General features: G+C 46.2%; 1 protein-coding gene and 1 pseudogene across 1 annotated transcript in view; one reads left to right on the top strand and one right to left on the bottom strand.

Annotated features, from left to right (window-relative positions):
• The window catches only part of mRpS17 (mitochondrial ribosomal protein S17), a 231,456-nt gene that overhangs the window by 167,893 nt on the left and 36,607 nt on the right, over positions 1-26,956 (bottom strand). The gene's annotated exons all lie outside the window — the stretch shown is intronic.
• LOC145417907 (5S ribosomal RNA) lies at positions 7,686-7,800 on the top strand (annotated as a pseudogene).

Genomic DNA, 26,956 nt, shown 5'->3' with positions numbered 1-26,956 from the left:
TTCTTGGTCACAGTCCCAGTGGTGGAAGCTGCAAGGCCTAAAGCACGCCCAATCTCCGAGATGCCCTGCCTCTCCTTGTGGCGTCTTATAATTTCCAATTTTCTCTCCAGAGTTTGAGTGTGGTGCTGCTTTTTCTTTGCAGCGGGCTCCCCCGATGTTAGAGATGATGCAGGGCGCTTGGGAGGCATGTCTAAACAGTACGAAAAGGTGTAGAGCTGTGAAAATATCCTCACGTACCGCAAAGCTTCGAGGAAGGACGTGGGCTCGGTTCCAGGACAATTCGCTGTGAAGTCAATTCGCCATCAAAACATGGACAATTTCCCGTGAAGACAATTCGCACCCAAGACGATTTTCCGTCATTCTATAAATATACTTAATATTAATTGATTAATACTATAATAACTAACTGCATGGGGAACTATCAAGATCTATGTTCATTCAACAGCACAGGCTTTGGACATTGTTTATAATTTGCACTTGTAGTCAATAATTAACTTGCTTCTGCCTCGCTGTAGTCAACTTTGAATTATAATCTGGCATCTCCCATAGCTGTCTTCAGTACTTTTTATTGTAATTTTTGGATGCAGTCGGTTGAGACTGATTGATTAGCTGAGAATGTTGACGAAATATGAAGATTATTCGAATAATTTAAGAGTATGTTGATCATTCAATTGAGGTTTTTAGGCATTTATATAAATGCCAATGTCTCATATGTAGCCTTATGTTAAACGATGAAGTGAAACATCGTACGTCACCTGATTCACGTTTCAATATACTGTATTTATATTTTTTTCTGTTAATACCAACTATTTGATGCCATATTTTACATTCATTATAAAAAGAATAAACCACCATCACCTTTATAACTCATATATATCGAAAACTAATATCCTTGCTACATAAACTGATATGTAAATAAATGACGGGGAATCGACCTGACGGCGAATTGTCCTGAAACCGTGGACTCAACTGAGAGACATGCAAAAAACTATTTACCAGAGAGGGGTTAGTTTGTTTCCTCGCCGCAAGGGACCACCCATTTTGAATTTTTCATATTTCCTTTCGTATCACTTGTCGTATCATTGAGACAGGTACTTTCGTATTGTGGAATTTGTCCTATATTCATTGCTTTCATAACATCGTAAATTCAGACTCACTGTATTGAGAAGTAGGAGGATACAGAAAAGGGTTTGCTGTCAGTTGCCTCAGACAGCTGAGTCTCAGTTACGAAAAGAAGGTGAGGTTTAGAGGAGGAGAGGTGGTTCTCAACAGAGCGAAAGTTAGAGAAATAGCTGCAAATGTTGCAGAAATGAAGAAGAAAGAGTCAGACAGTTGTTCCAGGAAGCTGGAGTCGTCACCAGGAGAGGAGCGGATGGTAGGGGTATTTAGTCCCCCCCCACCCCAGGGACTCCGAGGCATATCTGGGTCAGAAATGGGAAGCAAGAAGTGGTACTATGCTTTTTTCAGCAGTAATGTGTACCATCTGGCTACTACACGGGACCTAATTGGAGCACGAGTAGATCCCACAACATAGCAACACATGCCAACTAATTACAATGCGTTGCAGGAGTGGTCCACCCGACGCACCATGCCAAACGTCACCCAGGGCTGCTGGTCAATGGAAATTTGTCTACTAGTCAGTAAACAAATGACTGTCGATGATGTTAGCGGTAGTTTGTGACGTCACCCCTCGGGAAGTCAGAAAGATTCCGACACTTTTGTCTGTGGGCTTTCGTAGAATACCGTTAAATAAAAATGGAATATAATGAATATGAGGGTATATTATATAATATCCTTTATTATATACAGTAGGGCACCAGGCTTTGCTCCTAATAGGGACCATGAAAAGTGCATCAAAAGTTGATTTTGCCAGAGTTGGGACACTGACCTTATTGGAGATATGCTAACTGGGACAGGGCCTTTAAGAGAATTCACCCCGCTAGTGTATTTCCTACACTTTTAATACGTTCTAAAGTTACCTGAAATATTGCTATTAAAACATTAAATCATAAGGTAACTACTGTAACAATAAAACATAAAAAATGTAATTAAATACAGTACAGTACCCTTAAATACAGCATGCATCGGCAACATTACTTACACACGTAATACACACTCCCTTCATTCAAACATAACACTCACAAGAAAGACCAGGGTGAAGGGTGAAGGCCTTTTGGACTCGATGTTAGGGGGGAATCCGAGGCTTTGGGTTGGGCTAGTGGCCTGGGCCCTACCACTGCCTCCAACACCATCTCCATCACCACCACTCCTTTCTTGTTGCACCTTTTAACACACCACATTCACTCTGTTATGCCACTCCCTTGAGGCTTGCCTCTTGCTCCTCCACAAAGCCCAAGAATTCCCCATACAGCATGAGGTTGGCAATTGATTCACAATCTGGGAAGGTGCCATGTTCAGAGGACCCCTCAGTTCGGAGTGGGACCTCCACTTTCCTGGCCTCACCATCATACTTGCATTTTTTTACCCCCTTACGCTAATCACACTTGACCTTCCCATTACTGCCTGTTGTTCCTGGTTCAAGCCTTCTTACACTATTTTATCTATCACCAGATCCACCTCTGGTTCCACTTGAAGCACAAGATGACATATTCCCGTCAATTACTAACTGAGGGCGCAAGAGTGTAACAGTCAACTTGCAGAAACACTGAACATATATGAGATGCAGGCCAAAATTAAGTGTTGACGCTATTGTCGCCGTGGTGAGAATCCGAAACTTGTGGTGCCAAAGGCCATAAAAATGTTTTTTTTCTTTTTTCTGCGAATGTTCAATCACGAGAATATTTGATGGCTGCCATAAAAGTGCATTTCGCCGGCATGGATGCTGTGAAACCTGGTGCCCTACTGTAACTGATATTGAAGCAATATCAATTTATAATGAACTGGCAAGACACAATGATGGCACATGCAAACACAGAGAGGCATTCTATCCAGTTCCTTGCTTATGTTCACAGCTGTTTTGGATGTTTACGTCACTGAGATTTTTCTCACTTCATCTACACGGCATTATTCATTGACACTTTGTTAGTTTTTTTATCGTAATTTCCATATCTGTTGTTGTAGCACACATTTTGTGATGACGGGATTGAGGCGTCTGGCAACAGATAGATAGACAGATATTACAGTACACTAAAACCTAGATATAACAGACTTCAATATACCTGACGAAAAGAGTGTATGTGAGTGAGGTGGAGGGGGGAAGAGGGAGGGGGAGGCCGAGGATGAGATGGAGGGATGGGGTGGAGAGGTATATGAGAGAGGGGGGTGTGAGTTGGGAGCAGGGCAGTGAAATGGCGGGGGACAGGGCGACTTGGAGGCGATTTGTTTGTGGCCACCCCAAACGGGATTGAGGTGTCTGGCAATAGATAGATAGATAGATAGAATATACCAGAATTCGCTATTATCGGACTCGAGGAACTGACCCAACTAAAATCTTACATACTGTACTGGGAAAAGTCCGATAAAGCAAGAAGCGGTCTGAACTACCTGAAAATAAGGTACAGTACTTTCTAAGTGCCAAAAAATTAGAAAAGTGGTCTACATTAAGTGCTAACATTAATGGAACCCTTTAGTTATAAGTGTATAGTACTGTACAGTATAACTTAAGTTTCAAAATTAAGTTCTAATTGCGTGCCTACATTACAGTACAGTATTGGTTTAGTATAAAAGCCTTTAAGTTAAATAAGTGTCACGTAACCTGTCTAGTACAATCATCTACACTGAACAGACTCCATTAATGGACCAATTCAGCTATGTTCACCACAATACTTTAATAAAAGACATGTTTACAAGTGTACACTACAGTATTATTATATATATCATTTGATTACTGTAGTGGCTGATTAGTGTGGTGGTAGGTGGATGGCCCCCATCATTCACCCACTTAGAGTAGCGGTACAGGTCTCCCTCGCGATACGATCAGTATGCGTTCCTAGAAACACAATCACATACCGAAATCTTGTAAAGCGAACTTAAGGTTTAATGGGAAAAATAGGGATGCATTCATGGACTCGTATACAAGAAACCCAACACCCAAACAAGTGATCTAATATGCAGTAATGATGATGTTTTATGTATTGAAGTGCATCTGAATCACATATGAATGTACATCTGCAAACAAAAAGAAATGAAATACAGTAATCCCTGTACTACCCGGACGCCCACTATCCGGACACCCCACTTACCAGACGTTTTGGTCCCGGGATTTAATACAGTAATCCCCCCAATATCCGATGCAATAGAGCCAAAGGCACGTCCAGAAAGTGGTCCTGTCCGGACAGTGGGCCCCAGCCTCCTGGACTTGTACTTATGGATCCTAACTCAGAAAAACACCTATACAACTCCCTCTGGACATGCATTGCACCTATTTGAGACCCAAATCACACCAATAAGGGACATAAAAGACTGAAATGCAAAAGAACCATAAAACGAGGTTTTAGAGGTGAGTTTATACAATATTAAACATTCTGGGTACTTACAACAAGTCCCTGGCTCCTGGACTGGTAGTTATGGACCCTAACCTAGCATAACTCAGAAAAACACCTCCCTACTGCACATGTATAGCACCTAAGACCATATTCACACCAATACGGAACATAAAAGAGTGAAATGAGGTGTTAGAGGAAAGTATGGAAAATACAGTACAATATGAAACATTCTGGGTACTTACAACAAGTCCCTGGCCATCTCGATGAATAACTCACCTCCTCTCAGACTCTGACAATAAGAAAGAGTTCCTGAAGCACTTGCAGTACACTGTTCAAGAAGTCTTGCACTGAACTTAGTCATTTGCACTCAGAATTCCATTCTCTTAACACTGTGCACTCTTGTCTTACTTGGGCTCCATTGTACCTTAATGAAATAAGTGTTGCACTCTGCACTTAAAGCCTTTCCACTCATAAAACTATTTTCTAAACATAACAATATCTACCTATCTAAAGCCCGACGCCCTAATCCCGCAAAGGGTGGCCGCAGACAAAACGCCTCCAAGTCGCTCTGTCACCCACCATTTGACTACTCTCCCCCCCCCCTCCCTCATATACCTCTCAACTCCATCCCTCCACCTCATCCTCAGTCTACCCCTCCCTCTCCCTCCCTCCACCTCATCTACATACACCCTCTTAGTCAGTCTTTCATTCTTCATTCTCCTCACATGTCCAAACCACCTCAGTGTATTTCTCTTAATCTTCTCAACCACATCCACATAAAATTAACACACTCTAGTTAATTTACGGTACATTGAAAGTCAATTAAATCTTTGTCTTTTCACTCAGAATTCAAATTCATTAACACTATGCACCATTCTTTTTCACTGCACAACACTCTAATTTCCCGTCTGGTCTAGTGGAGAAGTTCTAGGCGTTTAATCACTGTCAGAGTCTGAGAGTAGCTCTTGCAGGTGACCTAGGGATGCATCGCTGGGTCATGGCGATGGAGTACCCACTGCAGACGACTCTGAAGAGAGGCGCAAACTCACGTCCAGTGGTGACTCCACCGTGCCTGATGTGATGGGCTGTGGCTCGGAGCATGAGGGCCTGTCTTGGGGAGGCAATAGAATGGAGCAGGGCTGGTCACAGCGGGGGTCACGGGCCTGAAAAAGCTGTCAATGGTTGATTGATGCAAGGAACGACGATTTTGACGATTAAAAATGCACTGCCTGAAAGCGCACATTTCCTCCACAAGTCCCAAGGGCACCATCTCCCTGGCACAGTCCGAGTGTTCCAGGTAGTCAAGAACAAACTCTATGTGTTCCCGGAATGCGCTCAGCTTGGGGATGGCTGGAGTAGTGTCACGCTGAGAGGAGTCCGCATCATCATCGCCGTCCTCGTCGGAATCTTCAAGCTGGGTACTGACACCTGCAACTGAAGATGTGATCTCGATATCAGACTTGGTCTGATACCCAGGATCGCCCTCGTCGTCATCCAACCACTCACACACTTCGTCCACATCAACATCGTCCCCATGCACATGTAGACGTGCATGGAAGTCATCCACGTCAAAACCTAGGAAATCGTGCTCCACATCCGTTTCGAGAAGCAGACGAGACCAACCATTTTCTAGAGTCTTGACAGGGATTTCCTTCCATGCACTGGCCCAGTTGTAGATGGCAGACTTGACATTGTAGCGGCGAAGGTTTTCCAAAGTCCGCTGGCCTCGTGTGTCCCATCCTTCCCTGCGCTCGTCCTCGTCCTCGAGAACAACCATTACCTCGTCCAGGAACTTCCATCGGTACAGCCTCTTCGTTGCCACGATCACTCCTTGGTCCATTGGTTGGATGAGAGCAGTAGTATTAGGTGGCAGAAACATGCACCTGATGCGGCCAATCTCAGCCACTGAGTCCTTGTCGCACGGGTGAGCAGGTGCATTGTCGAGGAGGAGGAGGGCCTTTACCTGGTTGCATGGGATTCCCAGTTTCTCCGTCTGGTAATGGATGACCTCCTTGACGAAATGGCGGTGAAACCAGTCTTTGAAGATGTGGGCAGTGAACCATGCCTACAGGGAATGGTACCAGACGACAGGAAGGACATCCATCACCCCACAAAGACACCGAGGCTGCTTTGCACGGTCAACAATAACGGGCTTAAGCCGGTGCGTGCTGTTAGCATTGGCATAACACAAAGCAGATATCCGTTGCTTGGACAGCTTGTGGCCAGGTACATGCTACTCCATCTCCTCGGCTAGAGTGTTCGTAGGCAAAGAGCAATAGAATAAGCCAGTTTTGTCAGCGTTGTAGACTTGACCGAGAGTGAGGCACTCCCTGTCGATCAAGCGCTTCACCTTGTGCCTAAACTCGTCTACTCAATCCTCATTGGCGTCCAAAGCTTCACCATGAGACTTATGATTGGTAAGGCCATGTCGTAACTTGAACGCGAAGAGCCATCCTTCGGATGCCTTGAAGTCTAGGGTGTCATGAAACCTTGCGAACTTCTCAGCAGCAGCCTCCAGCTCCGTGCCACAAACCATCACACCAGCAGCAATTTGCTGTCGATACCAAATCAATGTGGAGCGGTCGACTTCTGCATACTTGGAAGTAAACATCACCTTCCTCTCCACGTTGCGTTTCCTTTTCGACGAGAAGTCAGCCGTGTACTGCATGAGTTTGTCTCGGGGTCTCTTGATATCAAACAAAGCAGATCGCGCCAGGTTGAATTCACGAAGGATGCGTGAGGAAGACCATCCCACATCCACCTTGTCCAATATCTCCCTCTTTTTCTCCAGAGTCAAAACCACTCTCTTCCTCTTCTCAGGTGGCGGGGTCATCATCACACACACGAAGAAGAGGCACGAGAGCAGCAGGGGAGCCTGCAGCAGGTAAGGCACCACCACAAAAATGAGCACATGGGCGGCCATGATCACGAGCATGCACTCACAACGAGAGACGGGCGGCAAGTAGGGAGGATGCAGGGGCGCTCTAGAGGACATCGGCGGAACAACACACCAAAACACAACTGGCCCGCGCCAAGTTCAAATTACGGGCGGGAAAAAGTCGGATTTTTTTCTAATGTTTTGCAGTTTTTGGCCCATTTTGGGAGTATTGGATCCCGGGACGAAAACGTCCGGTAATTGGGGATGTCTGGAAATTGGGTGTCCAGATATTACGGGGATTACTGTATTCCCAAAATTGCCCAAAAATCGCAAAAAATTAGAAAAAATCTGACTTTTTTTCACCCTGTATCCCACGTTGAGTACAACGCTTCCCGTTCGATCAGCGAAGTTAAGCAACGTTGGGTCTGGTTAGTATTTGGATGGGTGACCGCCTGGGAACACCAGATGCTGTTGGCATCCCTACGTCAAGTGGGGTTGGTGGAGGATTAGTGCCCCTCCCTGTAAAACAATTAACTCTAAGCCCTTGGCCACCCCGTTTGGGATAATGGTGTCTGGCAATGAATGAATGAATGAAAATTTGAACTCAGCATGCGCAACGCGGACCAGCTGTGTTTTGGTGCATAATTCTGCCACTGTCCGTTAGAGCGTCCCTGCATCCTCCCCACTTACCACCCCTCTCTTGTTGTGAGTGCACGCTCGTCATCATGGCCCCCCTCGTGCTCGCTTTTGTGGTCGTGCCCTACTTGCTGCAGGCTCTCCTGCCTCTTGTTAGAGTGTGTGATGATGGCCCCGCCTCCTGAGAAGAAGAAGTGAGTGGTTTTCACCCTGGAGAAGAGGGAGATACTGGACAAGGTGGATGTAGGATGGTCAACCTCACGCATCCTCCATGAATTCAACCTGGCCCAATCTACTTTGCTTGATATCAAGAGATCCTGTGACAAACTCATGCAGTACACGACTGACTCCTTGTCGAAGAACAAACGCAACGTGGAGAGGAAGATGATGTATACTCCCCGGTATGCTCAAGTCAACCACTCCACGTTGATTTGGTATCGACAAAAACGTGCTGCTGGTGTGCTGGTGCATGGCATGGAGCTGAAGGCTGCTGCTGAGAAGTTTGCAGCGATGCCCTAGACTTCAAGGCATCCGGGGGTCAGCTCTTCGCATTCAAGTTATGACATGGCCTTACCAACCGTAAAGCTCATGGTGAAGCTTTGGACGCCAACGAGGATGGAGAAGAGGAATTTTGGCACAAGGTGAAGGGCTTGATCGACAGGGAGGACCTCACTCTCGGTCAAGTCTACAACGCTGACAAAACTGGTTTATTCTATCGCTCTTTGCCAACGAACACTCTAGCCGAGAAGACGGAGAAGCATGTACCTGGATGCAAGCTATCCAAGCAACGGATATCTGCTTTGTGTTGTGCCAATGCTAATGGCACGCACCGGCTCAAGCCCATTATTGTTGGCCATGCAATGCAGCCTCGGAGTCATCGTGGGGTGATGGATGTCCTTCCTGTCGTTTGGTACCATTCTTTGAAGGCATGGTTCACTGTCCAGATCTTCAAAGACTGGTTCCACTGCCATTTCATCAAGGAGGTCATCAATTGCCAGACCAACACACTGGGAATCCCACGCGACCGTTAAAGGCCCTCCTTCTACAGGACAATGCACCTAGCCACCTGTGAAACAAGGACTTGGTGGCTGAGAATGGCCGCATTAGGTGTATGTTTCGGCCACCTAATACGACTGCTCTCATCCAACCAATGGATCAAGGAGTGATCGTGGCAACAAAGAGGCTGTACCGAAGGAAGTTCCTAGACAAGGTGATGGTTGTTCTTGAGGACGAGGACGAAAGCAGGAAGGGACGGGACACGCGAGGACAGCAGACTTTGGAAAACCTTCGTCGCTACAACATCAAGTCTGCATCCTACAACTGGGCCAGTGCATGGAAGGAAGTCCCTGTCAAGACTCTAGAAAATGGTTGGTCTCGTCTGCTTCTCGGAACAGATGTGAAGCACAACTTCCTAGGTTTTGACGTGGATAACTTCCATGCACGTCTACATGCGGATGGCAACAATACTGATGTGGACGAAGTGTGTGAGTGGTTGGATGACAAGGAGGGCGATCCTGGGTATCAGACCAAGTCTAATATCGAGATCGCATCTTCAGTTGCAGGTGTCAGTACCCAGCTTGAAGATTCCGAAGAGGACAGCGATGATGATGCGGACTCCTCTCAGCGTGACACTACTCCTGCCATCCCCAAGCTAAGCGTACTCCGGGAACACTTAGAAGTTCGTTCTCAACTACCTGGAACACTCGGACTGCAACAGGGAGGTGGGGCCCTTGGGACTCGTAGAGGAAGTGCGCGCTTTCAGGCAGCACATCATTAATCGCCAATATCGTCGTTCCTTGCATCAATCAACCATTGACAGCATTTTCAGACCCATGACCCCCCCTGTGACCAGCCCTGGTTCCACACTATTGCCTCCCTAAGACAGGTCCTCATGCTCCGAGCCACAGCCCAGCACATCAGGCATGGTGGAGCCGCCACTGGACGTGAGTTTGTGCCTCTCTTCAGAGTCGTCTGCAGTGGGTACTCCATCACCACGTCCCAGCGACACACCCCTAGGCCACCTGCATCAGCTACTCTGAGACTCTGACAGTGAATAAACAGCAAGAACTCGCCACTAGACCACACGGGAATTTACAGTGTTGTGCAGTGAAAAAAAAACAGTGCACAGTGTTAAGAAATTAGATTTCTGAGTGCAAAGACTTAAATGCAGAGTGCAACAGTGATTTCACTGACGTACAATGAAGCGCAAATTACACTAGAGTATGTAGTGTTAAGAAAATGGATTTATGAGTGCAAAGGCTTAAGTGCAGAGTGCAACACTGAATTCATTAAGGTACAATGGAGGCAAGTAAGACTACAGTGTGCAGTGTTAAGAATATGGAATTATGAGTGCAAAGTACTAAGTTCAGTGCAAGACTTCATGTACAGTGTACTGCAGGTGCTTCAGGTACTCCTTTTTACTGTCAGAGTCTGAAAGGAGGTGGGTTATTCATTGAGATGGCCAGGGACTTGTTGTAAGTACCCAGAATGTTTCATATTGTACTACTGTATTTTCCATACTTACCTCTAAAACCTCATTTCACTCTTTTATGTCCCTTATTGGTGTGAATAGGGTCTTAGGTGCTATGCATGTCCAGTAGGGAGATGTTTTTCTGAGTTAGGCTAGGTTAGGGTCAATAAGTACCAGTCCAGGTGCCAGAGACTTGTAAGTACCCAGAATGTTTAGTATTGTATATACTCACCTCTAAAACCTCATTCTGTGGTTCCTTTGTATTTATTTCAGTCTTTTAGGTTCCTTATCGGTGTGAATTGGGTCTTAAATAGGTGCTATGCATGTCCAGTAGGGAGTTGTATAGGTGTTTTTCTGAGTCAGGCTAGGTTAGGGTCCATAAGCACATGTCCAGGGGGCTGGGGCCCACTATCCGGACGGGACCACTTTCCGGATATGCCTTTGGCTCTATTACGTTGAATAGTAGAGGGATTACTGTAGCATAAACAATGACATGAAATACGATACATTATGAAGAACAGGAAAAATAGTAATATTCTGGGCACTGACGCACACAGACACACGGAGGTTGTAAGCTGAACAAGCGCGCAGGTGAGAATAGGCAGTGATGTGGTTTTGGGAAAATTCGACATCAAGTCAACTCGCTGTCACAAAAATAACAAGATAATTCGCCGTCATTAATGAAGACAGCTATGGGTGACGCTAGAATATAATTCAAAGGCAACTACAGCGAGGAAGAAACAAGTTATTGACTAAAGGTGCAACTAATAAATAATATCCAAAGCCTATGCTACTGAACACAGACTTTGGTGGATCCCCCTGAAATACAGTTATTAAAGTACTGTGTTGATTAATTAATAACAAGTACTGTATTTTTATAGAATGACGGGGAATCGTCCAGGGTGCGAATTGTCCTGACAGGGAATCATCCATGTTTTGACGGCGAATTGTCTCAGAACCAATGATGCTTGGTTGGTGGAAGCGCGGGAAACTGTGTGCGCAGGGTGGGTATGCCACGCAACTCTCAGGTGATCTGCCTGTGAACGCGGGATTTCTCCACATTACCAATCGTAAATGCAGGGGAGCTCAATCATAAAATGAATGACTGGTACTAAAGAAGAACAACTGTTAATGTGAAATATCATAAAACGAAACATCGTACAATAAGGGAGACCTGTACTCTATTCTAGGGTAGCTCTACAATGAGTGGCAATCCAAATGATTCCCTGTAAATCAGGAAATAATTTAATACGCTGGGTGGTAACCTTATAATTAACCAAAACGTGTTCCCTACGTAACAGCAAGTGGGTTAGCGGAGGGACAGTACCCACGCCCAGAAAACAACTAACTACAAATACGTACAAGAAACCTCGGACCAAGACTGACCAACAGGTGACGACTAAGGACCGAACAAAGGACATGATACAGACTGTGACATGGAAGGTAAGGGGTGCAAATAATGAGGTGAAAGAAAGAGAGATTGACCAGGTGCTGGAGGATGCAGAAAGGGATGTACAGGCATACCCTGGTTTAGCGATCTAATTGGTTAGGTAAAACCCCATCGTAAGGCAGGGTATTGTATATCGGGGTACTTTTTACACGTACAGTATTTCAATGTGGATCATTTACTAGCCTTGGGTTTCCCCCCAAACCAAGTCCAAAACCCACCCAGATGAGCCCAAAAACAGGTTTAAAGGCAGTCTAAATGGCCTAACAGCTGTCAAGGAAGATAGCTCAAGCCTAACACCTGTAAATAACTCACTGAAAGCAATAAATAAAGCCGGAAAATCATAAGGAATACGTTAAAAAATATCAAACGCCTCTCATCACTGTCACGAATCAAATTTGCGACATTTTCCTTTTGTGAGAAACCACGAACTATTAGTGGAAAACTCACTGTGTATCGTTCAGTTAACCGTTTCTCTCCCCATTTCGATGGTATACTTTTTTCAAAACATTCGTCACTGTTTCAAAAGTGACAGTTCTAATGCACGTCATTAAGTGCTCTACTGAGCGATATTATTGTTTCTATAATGTTCACCCCTGCTTGCCTCAATCGTTGGCCATGCCTTCTTCCGGCTGGCCTGTGCATCCTACCCCAAACATCGTATTTGAATCAGTCTTTTGTCTGTCGCGACGGAGTGTGGTTCTGTGCTCCAGTAGTGAGAGTGAGAGAGGTCTTCTAGCACCCAGACTCCACTAGACTACAGTTCTCCAGGCTCCCACCCTTCCTTGATGATACGCTACATTGACCAGTATTTCCTTTTTGTATTTTCCTAGGTTTAAGAGGTTAGCTTCTGAGTGAGCGAGTGAGTGCGATCTCATTATTTTGAATTCACTTTGAGATGTAACGTTGAATTTGTTCCTTTGTAATTAATAAATTTAACAGTTCTTTTTCTTTGAGCTTAATGTAATGTAAACTCGTGTTTCATTTCTCCATAATTAAGCTTATGTCCCTTATAGCTCATAGCTTGCATAAACACTTCGCTATTCATAACTGGTACTTAGGCCAGTCTTGTTGTATTAAGCTTAAAATCCGTTGTGCCTTCTAGGAGTTAACACATCAGCAAGAACCTATCTATCTATCTATTGCCAGACGCCTCAATCCCGTTTGGGGTGGCCACAAACAAATCGCCTCCAAGTCGCCCTGTCCCCTGCCATTTCACTGCCCGCTCCCAACTCACACCCCCCTTTCTCATATACCTCTCCACCCCATCCCTGCATCTCATCCTTGGCCTCCCCCTCCCTCTTCCCCCCTCCACCTCACTCACATACTCTCTCTTCGTCAGTCTTTCACCCTCCATCCTCTCCACATGGCCAAACCACCTCAGTGTGTTCATCCTAACGCTTCCTATCACATCCACATCCACACCACAACGCTCCTTTATATCCTCATTCGTCAGCCTCTCTCTCCATGTGACTCCACAGGCTCCTCTTAAATAACTCATTTCCACTGCTCTCACTCTTGAATTGTGTCCTTCCAACAACGTCCAAGCTTCACTTCCATACGTTAGAGTTGGAATCACAATACTGTCATGTTGTAACATTTTCACTTCCATGCTCACTTCCCTGTTTCTTATCACTGCTTTCAAAGAACCAGCAACATTTCTTCCCTGCTGTACCCTTTCAAGCACTTCACCCTCCAAACCTCCATCCTTACTCATCACACTACCCAAGTACTTAAACGTACTCACATTTTCCAATTCCTCACCATCCAACCTTGCTGTACATTCACTGACTTCACCTCTCTCAAAGACCATCACTTTACTCTTCCCTACATTCACCTTTAGATTCCATTTCTTACACACTCTCCCAAACTCATCCACCAAGCCTTGCAGCTCCCCTTTGTCTTCACTCAACAACACAGTATCATCTGCAAACAACAGTACAGGGAGTTTCCAAACACTATCCTCTCTCACCAGGGCCACTCCAACATCCACTATCCTACCTCACTCTTTTATTACCCCATCCATGTACAGATTGAACAACCATGGAGACATGACACATCCCTGTTTCAACCCAACTTTCAAAGAGAAAAATTCACTGAGTTCACCATCCACACGCACTGCAGCCTTCGCACCATCGTACATACTCTTCACAGCATTCAACAACTTCCCATCTACTCCATATATTCTTAACACTTTCCACAATCCTTGTCTATCCACCCTGTCATATGCTTTCTCCAAATCCATGAAAGCCGCATACAACTTCTTTCCCTTCTCTAGAAACTTTTCCACTAAAGATCTAAGAATGAATATCTGATCTACACAACCTCTTCCCTTCCTAAAGCCTCCCTGTTCTTCTCCAACTAATTTCTCTGTTCTTTCTCTAACTCTGTCAATAAGTATCCTACCATACACTTTTCCTATTATACTAAGAAGACAAATGCCCCTATGATTACCATACACTTCTTTTTCCCCTTTTCCTTTGTACAAGGGAATATTTATACCTGACTTCCAATCCTCCGGGACTCTACCTTCCTCCCAGGCCAATCTGCACATCTTCCACATCCATTCTACTACTATCTCTCCCCCATGCTTCAGCATTTCACCACACACTTCATCAATTCCTGGGGCTTTCCCTGATTTAACTCTCTTCATTGCTTCCACAACTTCTATCCTACTGATTTCTTCCTGTCTTCTCACCTCCCTCCTTCTCCCAGCCATTCCCCAGCCACTTATACTTGCATTACTTCCATCCTCTACGTTCAATAATTCCTTAAAGTGTTCTCTCCATCTGCTCACTTTTTCTCCCTTCTCCACTAGTAATCTACCATTTTTATTTTTCACTCCCCTGCTAACTTCACTTCCACCCTGTCTTACTCTTTTCACCTCTCTCCAGAACATTTTCTTACAGTCCCTCCACTTTACACTCAAATTCCTTCCAAATTCCTCATCCACTCTCTTCTTACTCTCTCTTACTAATCTTTTCATCTCTCTCTTTCTTTCTACATATAACTCTCTCTTCCGCCTCTCAACATCTTCTACGCCCCTATTTCTTATCCATTCATTGTATGCTTTCTTCTTTTGTGCCACAGCCTGTTTCACCTCTTCAGTCCACCACGCTGTTCCTTGCATCCCCCTCTGTCTTCTCTTCCTTCCACACACCACATCACATGCTGCACATATTTCTTCTGTAAATATCCTACACACACCTTCCACGTCTCCTATCTGCTCCAATTCATATTTGCCCAATCGTTCCTCCACTTCTCTCTTATACTCTGCCTTTTTCTCATCCTCTTGTAACCTTTCCACTCTCCTTGCAACTACTCCTTCCTCTCGTCTTTCCCTTCTTCTATTCCTACATCTCACTTGAATTCTAATTCTGGCCACCACCAAGTAGTGGTCAGAAAGTCCACTCTCCCAACCTCTATAAACTCTTGCATGCATTACACATCTTCGCATCCTTTCATCCACACACACATAATCAATCATTGCCTTCCTTTCATTCAGTTCACCACCCACCCTTCCCATCACTCGCCATGTATACTTGTGCATCATTTTATGCCTGAAGAGGGTATTGGCTATCACCAACCCCCTCCCAGCACAAATGTCCACTAATGCACTCCCATTCTCATCTATATCAGCAGGCACACCCCACTCACCAACTATTCCCTCCACCTTCACATTCCCAACTTTACCATTCATATCACCAATCAAAAACACTCTCTCATTCCTTCCAAACTTTTCCATGCACACTTCTACATTTGTCCAGAACTCTTCTCTCACTCTTCTAGCACGATCTTGCGTTGGTGCATACACACACACAATCGCCCACATTTGTATTCCAACTTTCAACTTTACCCACACAATCCTTGACCCAACTGATCCATACTGTCTTATGCTCCTCTTCCATCTTTTACTCACAACTATATATACTCCTTCCTTTGCCCTCTCATTCTCACCTACTCTTGCACATATACCCCATCCATACTCCCATTCTCTCACACTTTCTCCTCTCCATTTTGTTTGTTATTCCACATACATCCACTTTCGCACCCTCAAGCACCTGGACAATCTCTCTCTCTTTCACCTCATCATTCGCTCCCCTTACATTCCAAGTTCCAATTACCATGTCCTTTGTCCGGTCCTTGGTCGTCATCGTTTGGTCAAGAACCTGATATCATTAATAGTATTAGTTACAGTACAATCCCAGCTATCCGGTATCCAGACAAACGGAATACTCAGAACAACGGGAAAATTCAAGGGCTGGTAAAAATGTCAGTAAGTTATAACTGTGCGCCAATTTGAATGGACCGCCAAACCGCCGTTTGATTGTGTCACGCGAGGCTGGGGGAAGTCAGACAAAGCGAGGTGAAGGCATTTCCGGCTGATGTAAATCCCTAGCAAATCCTCTTAACCACCCCTCCTCTCCCCCTCTTTCCCCTACTTGAATTCAGTCATCCTCCACACCCTCCAAAAATCACCAGTCTGCGTTTTGCCACCAGACAGTAAACAAGGTCTTTTGCTGTTGTGTTCCTCTGATAGACGGTAATTTGTACACTCCAAAATGCCTGAAGTGCAAACTAAACGTAAGCATATCGTGCTTACCTTGAAACAGAAGCTGGACATATGCAACAGACTTGAAAAAGGTGAACATTATAAAACACTAATGGCTGAATATAAATGTTAACAGGAATGAAAGTTTACTTTGTTGGAAGAAAAATAAATAATATGCCTCCATTTCATACGTACATCATTTATTTTATTTTCTGCAAAACAGCTGAGTGGCAGGTGAGGGGTGGAGTGATGGAGGTCAGGTAGGGAAGAAGAAGAAGTCGGAAACGTAAACAAACTCACGTGAGGGCACAAGTGTTGTGATAATTCTACAGTGCAGTCTTAACACATCATCAGTTCACTAATAAATGTTCAAGCTTTTATTTCTTTATTTTATTTTTCAATTTTTATGAGTACAGTACATATAATGAATACAGTAATTCGGTAAACAATGGACTGGTGTAATTTGCAGTACTGCAAGTTGCTAGACATTGCACACGTGCGTTATGACCATGGTGTGTGTTTACAAGGCAGTTTTTCAGGCGGAATCTCTTAGTGTAACCCCTAATGTGACTGGTGAGTACCTGAACTGTATTTACTGCTGTGATAGCCTTTGTATAGATTTGACTTGAAAATCAGAAATACGGGAAAAATCTGTAACCTGGAAGGTAAATTCCCCAAGCCACCCGGTTAATTGGGATTGTACTGTATTTATTGTCAGGGGTGAAGTCACTTTCTCCAGAGGCTAACAGTACTAATAAACAGCAATTGTGAGTAAGTGGTCTCTGCTGTGTACTGTTGAGAAAGTTTATAAATTCTTGTTCTGAGAGAATCGGCGAAGCGAGCCGACATAAAGTAATCATTGCTTGATTTTAGCAAGACAATTCATTGTCCCTGCTCTTCAGTATTATTGAACATTATCATTTAATAATTGCATTTAAATTAAAAACCCCGTGACAATTGGCGACCTCATTCCAGGATATTAACTCCTAGCTCTAAAGCTATTCACGAGAAAATACTCATTCATATTTAGGTATTTATCATTAAAGTTTATAGGCACAAGCTTACTGGTGTTTACCCTTAGTTTAGCAAGTGAATTTCTGCTTTATTAATCCATAGAGTACTTAACTCTATTTAGTACTTTATTCTTGGTAACGCCAGACGATTTTATTCGCTCCTGGGAAGTCACCGTACCCATTGCGTTAATTATTGAGTCTTCCCAGTTATTTGCATTTTTCCTTTATTCTTTGCCAGTTAACAAGATAAGACTGGTCACCACTAGCTTGTGTCTGTATTCTTTACTTGTGTTATTAGCATTCGTTTGCAAAGCAGCAGTCAGTACTCAGTTTCGGCTTGCTTAGTAAATTAGCGTCATGGCTACCACTGTATTTTTACAGGAAGCCAAAGACATGGGGCTTACTGATCCCCAGGAAATTAAAAAGTACATACTCTCACGGCATAATCAGGAGCAGCAGCGTGAGAATGATGCCCGAGAAGAGCGTAAGTTTCAACACGAATACGAGCGAGAACAGCGCGAACACGAGCAGAAACAACTCGAACTCAAGTTAGAACAAGAGCGACAACAATGCGAACACGAGCAAAAACAACGCGAACTCGAGCTAGTACAAGAGCGAGAACAACACGAATACAAGCGTGAACAACGAGACAGAGAACAAGAACACAAACGTGCAGAGCGAGAAGCACGCGAAAAACATGAACTAGAAGTGCTGAAGCTCAAGCGAGATTCCTTGGCTTCAGACATATCTGGTGCAGTTGGTCCAAGCTCCACGAGCGTTCTCCCTGCACATGTTATGGCGACCCCACGCATCAAGCTTCCTTCATACAAGGAAGGCGAGCAAATCGAGCTGTACATTGCTCGTTTTCAGGACATGGCAGACATGTATCAACTGGATGAGGCAGCTAAGCGGCTCCAATTTCTTAGTTTATTTGAGGGCCCTGCCCTCGATATTCTCCACAGAATTCGTGGAGACAATCTCACGTATGAGATGATGAAAGCTGCACTCATTAAGGCGTATGGTCTCACAGCAGACGACGCCAAAGTTCAGTTCATGCGAGCTCGTCTCCAAGACAAGGAGACAGCTGTTCAGTTTCTCAACCATCTCACTGCTTACTTAGGTGAGTGGATGGAAAAAGATCAGACCCCTAACACGCTAGAGGGGATAACTGACCTCATGCTGCGTACACAGCTAGAGAGGTCGTGGCCTGCTGAGCTCATAGCACAGCTTAAGATCTGCCAGGTGAAAGATGCCAGCCAAATGGTGGAAAAGGCTGACACATATTTCACCGCATACGGATACCAAACTCGTAAGCAAAACACCTGGAACAGCAGAAAAGATACTGCCAAGTCTGGGAAGCTGTCTCAGACTGAATCCCAGCACCAAGGCCGTTCTCAGAGTAATGGCCAAGGTCCAAAACCGCAGAGGAAGGACCAGGGGCAAAACACTCAGAAACCTGAGTGGAAGCGGTACAACAAGTACCCTAACCAGCAGCAGTATCAGCCACGCAACTGACCGTCGGGACTGTTCTTTTCACCACCAGCTCAAGTGAATAGGAGGCAGGAAGCAAACGCAGCCTTCATTCCTCAGCAGCAGCACGGTGGTCACGTCCCTACCAGTACAGGTACTCCCCCACAGTTCACTAGTGCCACAGTGACAGTGAACCCCCCTCCACAGATGGCCAATGTTCCATCTCCACAGGCAGTGAGTACGACCCCTCAAGTATCTAATTCTCAAGGCACCATGTTTGCCGCATCAATTATTCAGCAGCCTCATGAGTGGCTAGCTGCTTCCTCCACAGGCCCTCCCACAGGTGACAGTGCCTTCCTTGTTCAGCCAGGGTTTGTGGGAGCCATCCCTGTGAAGGTCCTGAGAGATAATGGATCCTCAGGTTGCTCTGTCAAGCAGAGTTTAGTTCGGCCTGAGCAGTACACAGGTCGACAGATCCATGCAAACCTTATTGATGGATCAGTGAGATTGTTCCCTGAGGCATGTATCCAGGTGGCATCTCCATTTTACACTGGTACGACACTTGTAGTTGTCATGCCAGAACCTTTATTTGACCTAATCATAGGCAATATTTCCGGTATTAAGGATAGTTGCAATGAAGATGACGCTACTCAGACTTTGGCTACAGTAACACGAGCCATGGCTGAAGCTCCAGACTGTGTCACCCCAGTGACCACTGAATCGCCGCAAGATCTGATGTGTAGCCAAATTGTTGTTCAAGAACAACATTCTGACCCGACACTTGCTGCCGTGCGAAAGAAACAAAAGGGTAGAGTGATAAAGTATTCACGGGGAGGTCGAGCCAAGTTCCTTCGTAAACAAGGACAGCTATACCGTGAGTCACGAACACCCGAGGGCGAGGTTCGACTGCAGTTTGTCGTTCCCGCCAAGTATCACCTAGCAGTGTTACAATGGGGTCATTGTTCAGCCTCAGGAGGTCACATGGGCAAAAGGAAGACCCAGGGCCGTATCCGAGCTGACATTTTCTGGCCAGGGATAGGACGAGACATAGATAGTTTTGTGCGTTCCTGCAATATGTGTCCATGTAACACCAAACAGGGACATGTCCTTCCTGTGCCGTTTGTAACCACACCTGTAATCTCTGAGTCAGTTGAGAGACAGGGTAGTGGTGAAGTGGGTGCAGACCTGACGTCTCGCCCGCTGGCCCCACAGGACACAGTATGTCCAGGGCCTGTACATACACATGTACCGTAGTTTAAGGGGGGGAAAGTTCGAGAACCCGCAGAGGCGATCCGAGGCTGTGTCTGTGGACACACGAGCCCGAGTTTGCGTAAGGATTCTCAGCTGCCCCGATATTGTATATACATGTGTACTCTAGGCTAAAGGGAGGGAGGTTTGAGGACCCGTGTGCAGTCCGAGGCTGTGTCTGTGGACACACGAGCCCGAGTTTGCACAAGGATTCTCAGTTCCCCGATATTAATAAGTGCAGTAGGTTAAGGGGGAAGTTCGAGAGAGAACCCCGCAGAGGCGACCCAAGGCTGTGTCTGCGGACACACGAGCCCAAATTTGCACAGGGATTCTCAGCTCCCTGATATTAATATAGGCACTAGGTTAAGGCAGAGGTTGAGGACCCGTGTGCAGTCCGAGGCTGTGTCTGAGGACACACGAGCCCGAGTTTGCATAAGGATTCTCAACTTGCCGACACTAATCGTCAGTGTAGAGTTAAGTTTAACCAGTAAACTACATGAGTCCTCGGGACCAACGGCGTCCAGGGACTACGTTTCCTGGTTAATAATGTACCTAATAAATTAATGGCGACCTCGAATGTACGAAGCTTAGGCTGTCACTTGTATTTTTCAGCTAGAGCGTACCTTTCGTAGCATGTACTGAGTGCTAGGCAGAGAGAGTAATTGTAATGTAATCAGAATTTTTGTCTCATTGACACTTTTGATGCTCCACCCTAATTGATTTTGCAATTACAGTGATGGGTGTAGCAGTTTTGCTGTGCGGGCCAGCTGATCGTCTGCAGCATGCTGACGCCACTTCTCCTCTGCCTTCGTCGTCGCCATATTATTAACATTTACTATCATTTTACACATAGGTACAGTTACACTACAACTGTCACACCTACACCGTGTATCACATACACCACGCTACACAACAATTAGTTGTCAGTGTAAATGTAGCAAACGTTCGCTCAGTTTGACCTGAGTACAGGATTTTCACCGTCGTCACGGAGTTTTTCCCTCAAGCTTGCCTCTATTAACGTAAATACGAGGTTTTTACGCTCATTGGCAATAGTGATTTTCTTCTGTAGCAGGATAGCACACACACCACAGTGTGAATCTTGTGTGACTGAGTTAGCATGTGTACATATATATATATATATATGCACAAATTTTTTCCCATAAGGAAAAAATTTCATTTTGAAGGGGCGTAATGTCACGAATCAAATTCGCGACATTTTCCTTTTGTGAGAAACCACGAACTATTAGTGGAAAACTCACTGTGTATCGTTCAGTTAACCGTTTCTCTCTCCATTTCAATGGTATACTTTTTTCAAAACATTCGTCACTGTTTCAACAGTGACTGTTCTAATGCATGTCATTAAGTGCTCTACTGAGCGATATTATTGTTTCTATATTGTTCGCCCCTGCTTGCCTCAACCGTTGGCCACGCCTTCTTCCAGCTGGCCTGTGCATCCTACCCCAAACATCGTATTTGAATCAGTCTTTTGTCTGTCGCGACGGAGTGTGGTTCTGTGCTCCAGTAGTGAGAGTGAGAGAGGTCTTCTAGCACCCAGACTCCACTAGACTACAGTTCTCCAGGCTCCCACCCTTCCTTGGTGATACGCTACATTGACCAGTATTTCCTTTTTGTATTTTCCTAGGTTTAAGAGGTTAGCTTCTGAGTGAGCGAGTGAGTGCGATCTCATTATTTTGAATTCACTTTGAGATGTAAAGTTGAATTTGTTCCTTTGTAATTAATAAATTTAACAGTTCTTTTTCTTTGAGCTTAATGTAATGTAAACTCGTGTTTCATTTCTCCATAATTAAGCTTATTTCCCTTAGAGCTTCTAGCTTGCATAAACGCTTTGCTATTCATAACTGGTACTTAGGCAAGTACAGTCTTGTTGTATTAAGCTTAAAATCCGTTGTGCCTTCTAGGAGTTAACGCATCAGCAAGAACCTGATATGATTAATAGTATTTATTGTCAGGGGTGAAGTCACTTTCTCCAGAGGCTAACAGTACTAATAAACAGCAATTGTGAGTAATTGGTCTCTGCTGTGTACTGTTGAGAAAGTTTATAAATTCTCGTTCTGAGAGAATCGGCGAAGCGAACCGACATAAAGTAATCATTGCTTGATTTTAGCAAGACAATTCATTGTCCCTGCTCTTCAGTATTATTGAGAATTATCCTTTAATATTGTATTTATTATAAAAACCCCGTGACAATCACTTACTTCTTGTATGAGTATGTCCATGTCTGGTCCTGGTCATCATCCTTGCTATCCTCCCCGAGGCTAGGGGACATGTGGTGCTCCCCAACACTCAATTCTCCTCCTCAAAGCCCTCAAACCTTATCTCCAGGGGAGGATCAGAGGGGGTGGCGATGGAGTGCGATGCGATGATTCAGGTGGAGGCGATGGAGTGCAATGTGATGACTCAGGGGGAAGCGATGGGGTGTGATGCATTGGCTCAGGCGGTGGCAATGAGGTTCAATGTGATGGCTCTGGGGGTGGCAATGGAGTGCATTGTGATGATAGAGGTGGTGGTGTGGGAGACAGCTGCGACGTCCGGTGAGGTGGCGAGGGAGACCGCTGCAATGAATGATGAGGTAGCGATGGAGTCAATTGCGGTGGCTCTCGTCATGGCAAGGGAGACAAAGACAGTGGCCAAAGTAGTGTGGGGGATGGAAGGTGGGATGAGGAAGGCAGTGATGGAGTGGCAGAGTGCCTTAGTGGAGACACAGGTAACACGGGAGACGGCAATTGGCTGGAGGTTAGGTCCAGCGCAATGGGCCCTGCACGTCCTAAGCGGGAAGTGTCCCTCAGTGTTTCTCTGCTGGTTGAAGGCCGGGGAGATAATCTGCTCGCTGAGGGCTGGGGAGATCCTGTGCGACTTGCTGGCCTGGTGGGGGCCTGCTTAAAGAAGACTGTGATCGTTGTCTGCCTGGCCACCCTCTTCTTCTCCTCCAGCATCGTTCTGTAGACTTTCATACCCTCCTCGAGCCGATTAGCTCTGTCCCTGCTTCGTCCTGGGAGGGGGTAGTGCATTTCATCCAGCTTCGTTAGCATCTCCTTGAAGATCTTGATGTTGAGAGCTCGGACCTCAGGCACAACCTCCTCCTCCTCTACCTCCTGGTGCATCTACTGGATCTCCATATTAAGGAGCTCCTTATTGCTGAGCTCTTCCCTGTGGATCTCAAGAAGCTCCTCCACATCATCCTCGTCGACCTCCCCAAAGCCCACCTCATGCGACAACTTGACAATGTCCTGCCGCACACGCTGGACAGGCCGAGGTTGCACGCCCTCGGGAAAGCCGGTGAACGAGTGAACACACTCTGGCCATAGCTTCCACCACAAACCATTCATCGTCGCTTAGCTCACCTTGTCCCATCCATCAGTTATATTCTCCAAGGCGTGGCATATGTTGTAACCCCTCCAGAACAGCTGTACTGTTGTCCTGTCATCACTGTTGCAGGCCTTTACTAACTGCTTCATCATGCGGCAGAGGTAGTAGGCCTTACAGGCAACGATCATGCCCTGGTCCATCAGCTGCAACAAAGACGTGATGTTGGGGGGTAGGAAAACCACCTTAATATTACTGGCCCATTCCTTCATGACGGGCAGGTGGCTAGGCGCATTATCCACCACCAAGAAAAATCTGTTTGCCAGATTTTCACGAGATGCATACCTCTTCAGCACACAAGAGAGGTACAAGTGGAAATAGGACGAACAGATATCTGAAGTTAACCAAGCCTTCTTGTTCGAATTCCAGATAACCCCAAAGTTCTCCTTAACATACCCCACCAGAGCCCTGGGGTTCTCCGAGTGGTAGACTAGGAACGGCTTCAACTTGAGGTTGCCCTCAGCATTGCCCCCAGCAGCAATGACAGCTGGTCATGGATGCCTTGCGCCGGTTCTGATCTTCCACCCACATGCGCAGCATCTGCTCCAGTTCCTCCATCGCAGGCTCTCGTTGGCAGGTGATAGGGGAGATGGATAGGGTTGCAACCTCCCCAGCAGCACCCTTAATGGCCTCCTTCTTCTTTATGATCGTGGAGACAGTCGACTGGGCCAGGTGGAGAGCCGAGGTGAAAGAACATGCAACTTTGCCTTTGTCGTGCCGATTATGGATGTCCAATTTCACCTCTAGTGACACAGTCTTACGGTATACACTTTGTGGGAACATCACCAGCACCACCACTAGCATGCCACTTACCACAACGACTAGGGCCTCCACTAGCACCACCACTAGCCCCACCATGTGCAGCACCCTTACCAGACATTATCTCACTTATTTGGGTCCAAAATCACACAATATTGCACTCCACACACCATTAGTATCACTGCTCTACTCACGGCACTGCTCAGAGTTACGATGCACTATGATAGCAACTTGCATAACGCTGGTTGTGCGACATGATGCGTGGCAGGCGAGTGTAAGAGAGATCTTCACTCTGAGACGGCCAGTGCAAAGAGAGCAATATGGGTGAGTGCAAGGTGAGCGATGGCTATGGGGCCTGTGTGAGCATTTCTGCGCATCCTGGGAGTGGGCGGGCTCGGGAACGCGCGCAATTCAAAATTTCTGCCCGTCGTCTGTGGGCGCGACATTGGAGAGCCCATCGTTAAACCGGGGCTTGCCCACCAGGTATTGGGGTCTGGTGCAATTTGTACCCCCATTGCTAAGCCGAGGTATCGTATCCAGGGGTATTGTATATCGGGGTATTACAGTATGTGGGATAACTGAGACAAAATGGCGCAGTGAGACTGTTAGAGAATGGGAGTATGGATGGCGTATATATGGGGGAGTAGGTAAGAATAAGAGGGCAAGAGATGGATGGAGAATATAAGACAATATGGATCCATCGGCTCAAGGACTGTGTAGGTAAGATTGAAAGTTAGACTACAAATGTGGGCGACTGTGTGTGTGTATGCGCTAATGCAAGATCAGGCAGGCAGAGTGAAAGAAGAGTTCGGGACAAATGTGGAAAATCTGATAGGAATGAGTGTTTTGGACTGGAGATATACAAGGAAAAGTAGGGAATGTGAAGGTGGATGGAGTAGTTCATGAGTGAGGTGTGCCTGCAGAAGTGGATGAGAATGGCAGTGCTCTAGTGAACATTTGTGCAGGGAGGGGGTTGGTGATAGCCAATACCCTCTTTATACACAAAATGATCCACAGATTTAGGTGGCAAGTGATGAGAAGGAGGGTGGTGAAATGAATGAACAGAAGGCAATGATTGACTATGTGTGTGGGGATGATAGAATGAGAAGTTGTGTACTGAATGAAACAGCATATAGAGGTTGAAGGAGTGGACTTTCTGACCACCACATGGTGGTGGAGAAAGTTAAGGTTCAAATGAAATGGAGGAGGAGGAGGAGGAAAGGTCAAGAGTAAGTAGTCCATACAAGAAGGGTGGAAAGGTTGCAAGAGGAAGGAAACAAGGCAGAATATAAGAGAGGAGTGGAGGAGCGATTGCTATCTATCTATCTAACTATTGCCAGACGTCTCAATCCCGTACGGGGTGGCCACAAACAAATCGCCTCCACATCACCCTGTCCCCCGCCATTTCACTGCCCTGCTTCCAACTCACATCCCCCTCTCTCATATACCTCCCCATCCCATCCCTCCATCTCATCCTCGATTGCGCAAATATGATTTGGAGCAGATGGGGGACATGGAAGGTGTATGCAAGATATTCAAGGATGAAATCTGTCTGCATGTAGGGTGATATGTTGGGTAAAGAGAAGGCAAAAGGAAGTGCAAGGAACAGCACAGTGGAATGAAGAGTTGAGACAGGCTGTGGCAAAAGAGAAAGCATATAGTGAGTGGATGAGAAACAGAGGCATGGAGGAAGTTGGGAGACAGAAGACAAACTTACTTTTAGAGAGGAAAAGAGAAGTGAAAAGATTAGTAAGAGATAGTAAGAAGAGAGTGGATGATGAATCTGGAAGGAATTTGAGTGTAAGGGGAATGTAAGAAAAGGTTCTGGAAAGAGGTAAAGAGAGTTAGAGAAGGTGATAAATAAGTTAAAGAGGTAAAGAGAGTTAGAGGTGATAAATAAGTTAAGTCGAGGAGTGAATGATAAAAATGGTATATTGCTAGTGGAGAATGGAGAAAATGTGAGCAGATGAAGAGAGCACTATAACCCCTAAAAGAAGGGCATTGGAATGTTTTGACATACGCTCAGGACAAGCATAATTAGCAGGTGTAATATGGCGGGGCGTTAATGGGGGGTGGTGGTGGTGGTGTGTGTGTGGGGGGGGTTGTAGGGGATATGGAGGGGGGGCTGGGTGCTTGGGGGAGGTGTGGGGTGGGTGTGGAGGGTAGGGTGCAGGTGGGGGGGATGATGGGTGGGAGAAGGGGGTGGCAGGGAAGGGGTGGGGGTGGCAGGGAAGGGGTGGGGGTGACAGTGGGGGTTGGAGGGATGGGGTGGTTTGGGGGGTGTGGGAGATTTGGGGAGTGGGGGTGTGGGCAGTGTGGGGGTGGGGGGGGGGCAGTGTGGGGGTGGGGGGGTGGGGGAGGGTAGAAGGTAGGGGGTTAGGGGTGGAGGGGGTAGGAGGTTAGGGGTGGTGGGGGTAGGGGGTTAGGGATGGTAGGGGTAGGGGGTGGGGGATAAGGGTGGGGGTTGAGGGGATGGGGAGTTGTGGGGGGCATGGGGAGTGGGGGTTGGGGATGGTAGGGGTTGGTGGGGGGTTGGGTGGGGGGAGGAGTTGGGGTGGTGGGAGGAGTTGGGGGTGGTGGGGGGTTGGGTGGTGGGAGGAGTTGGGGGATGGTAAGGGTTTGAGGGTGGGCAAGGGGGGGGGTTGTGGGGGGAC

Source organism: Coenobita brevimanus, chromosome 111 (genome assembly GCF_032717465.1).
Source record: "Coenobita brevimanus isolate Jiangsu-jjx chromosome 111, ASM3271746v2, whole genome shotgun sequence".
In the NCBI taxonomy this organism is placed as follows: Eukaryota; Metazoa; Arthropoda; class Malacostraca; order Decapoda; family Coenobitidae; genus Coenobita; species Coenobita brevimanus.
Note: the sequence above shows the minus strand (reverse complement) of the source record. Positions and strands in the feature narration are given on the sequence as shown.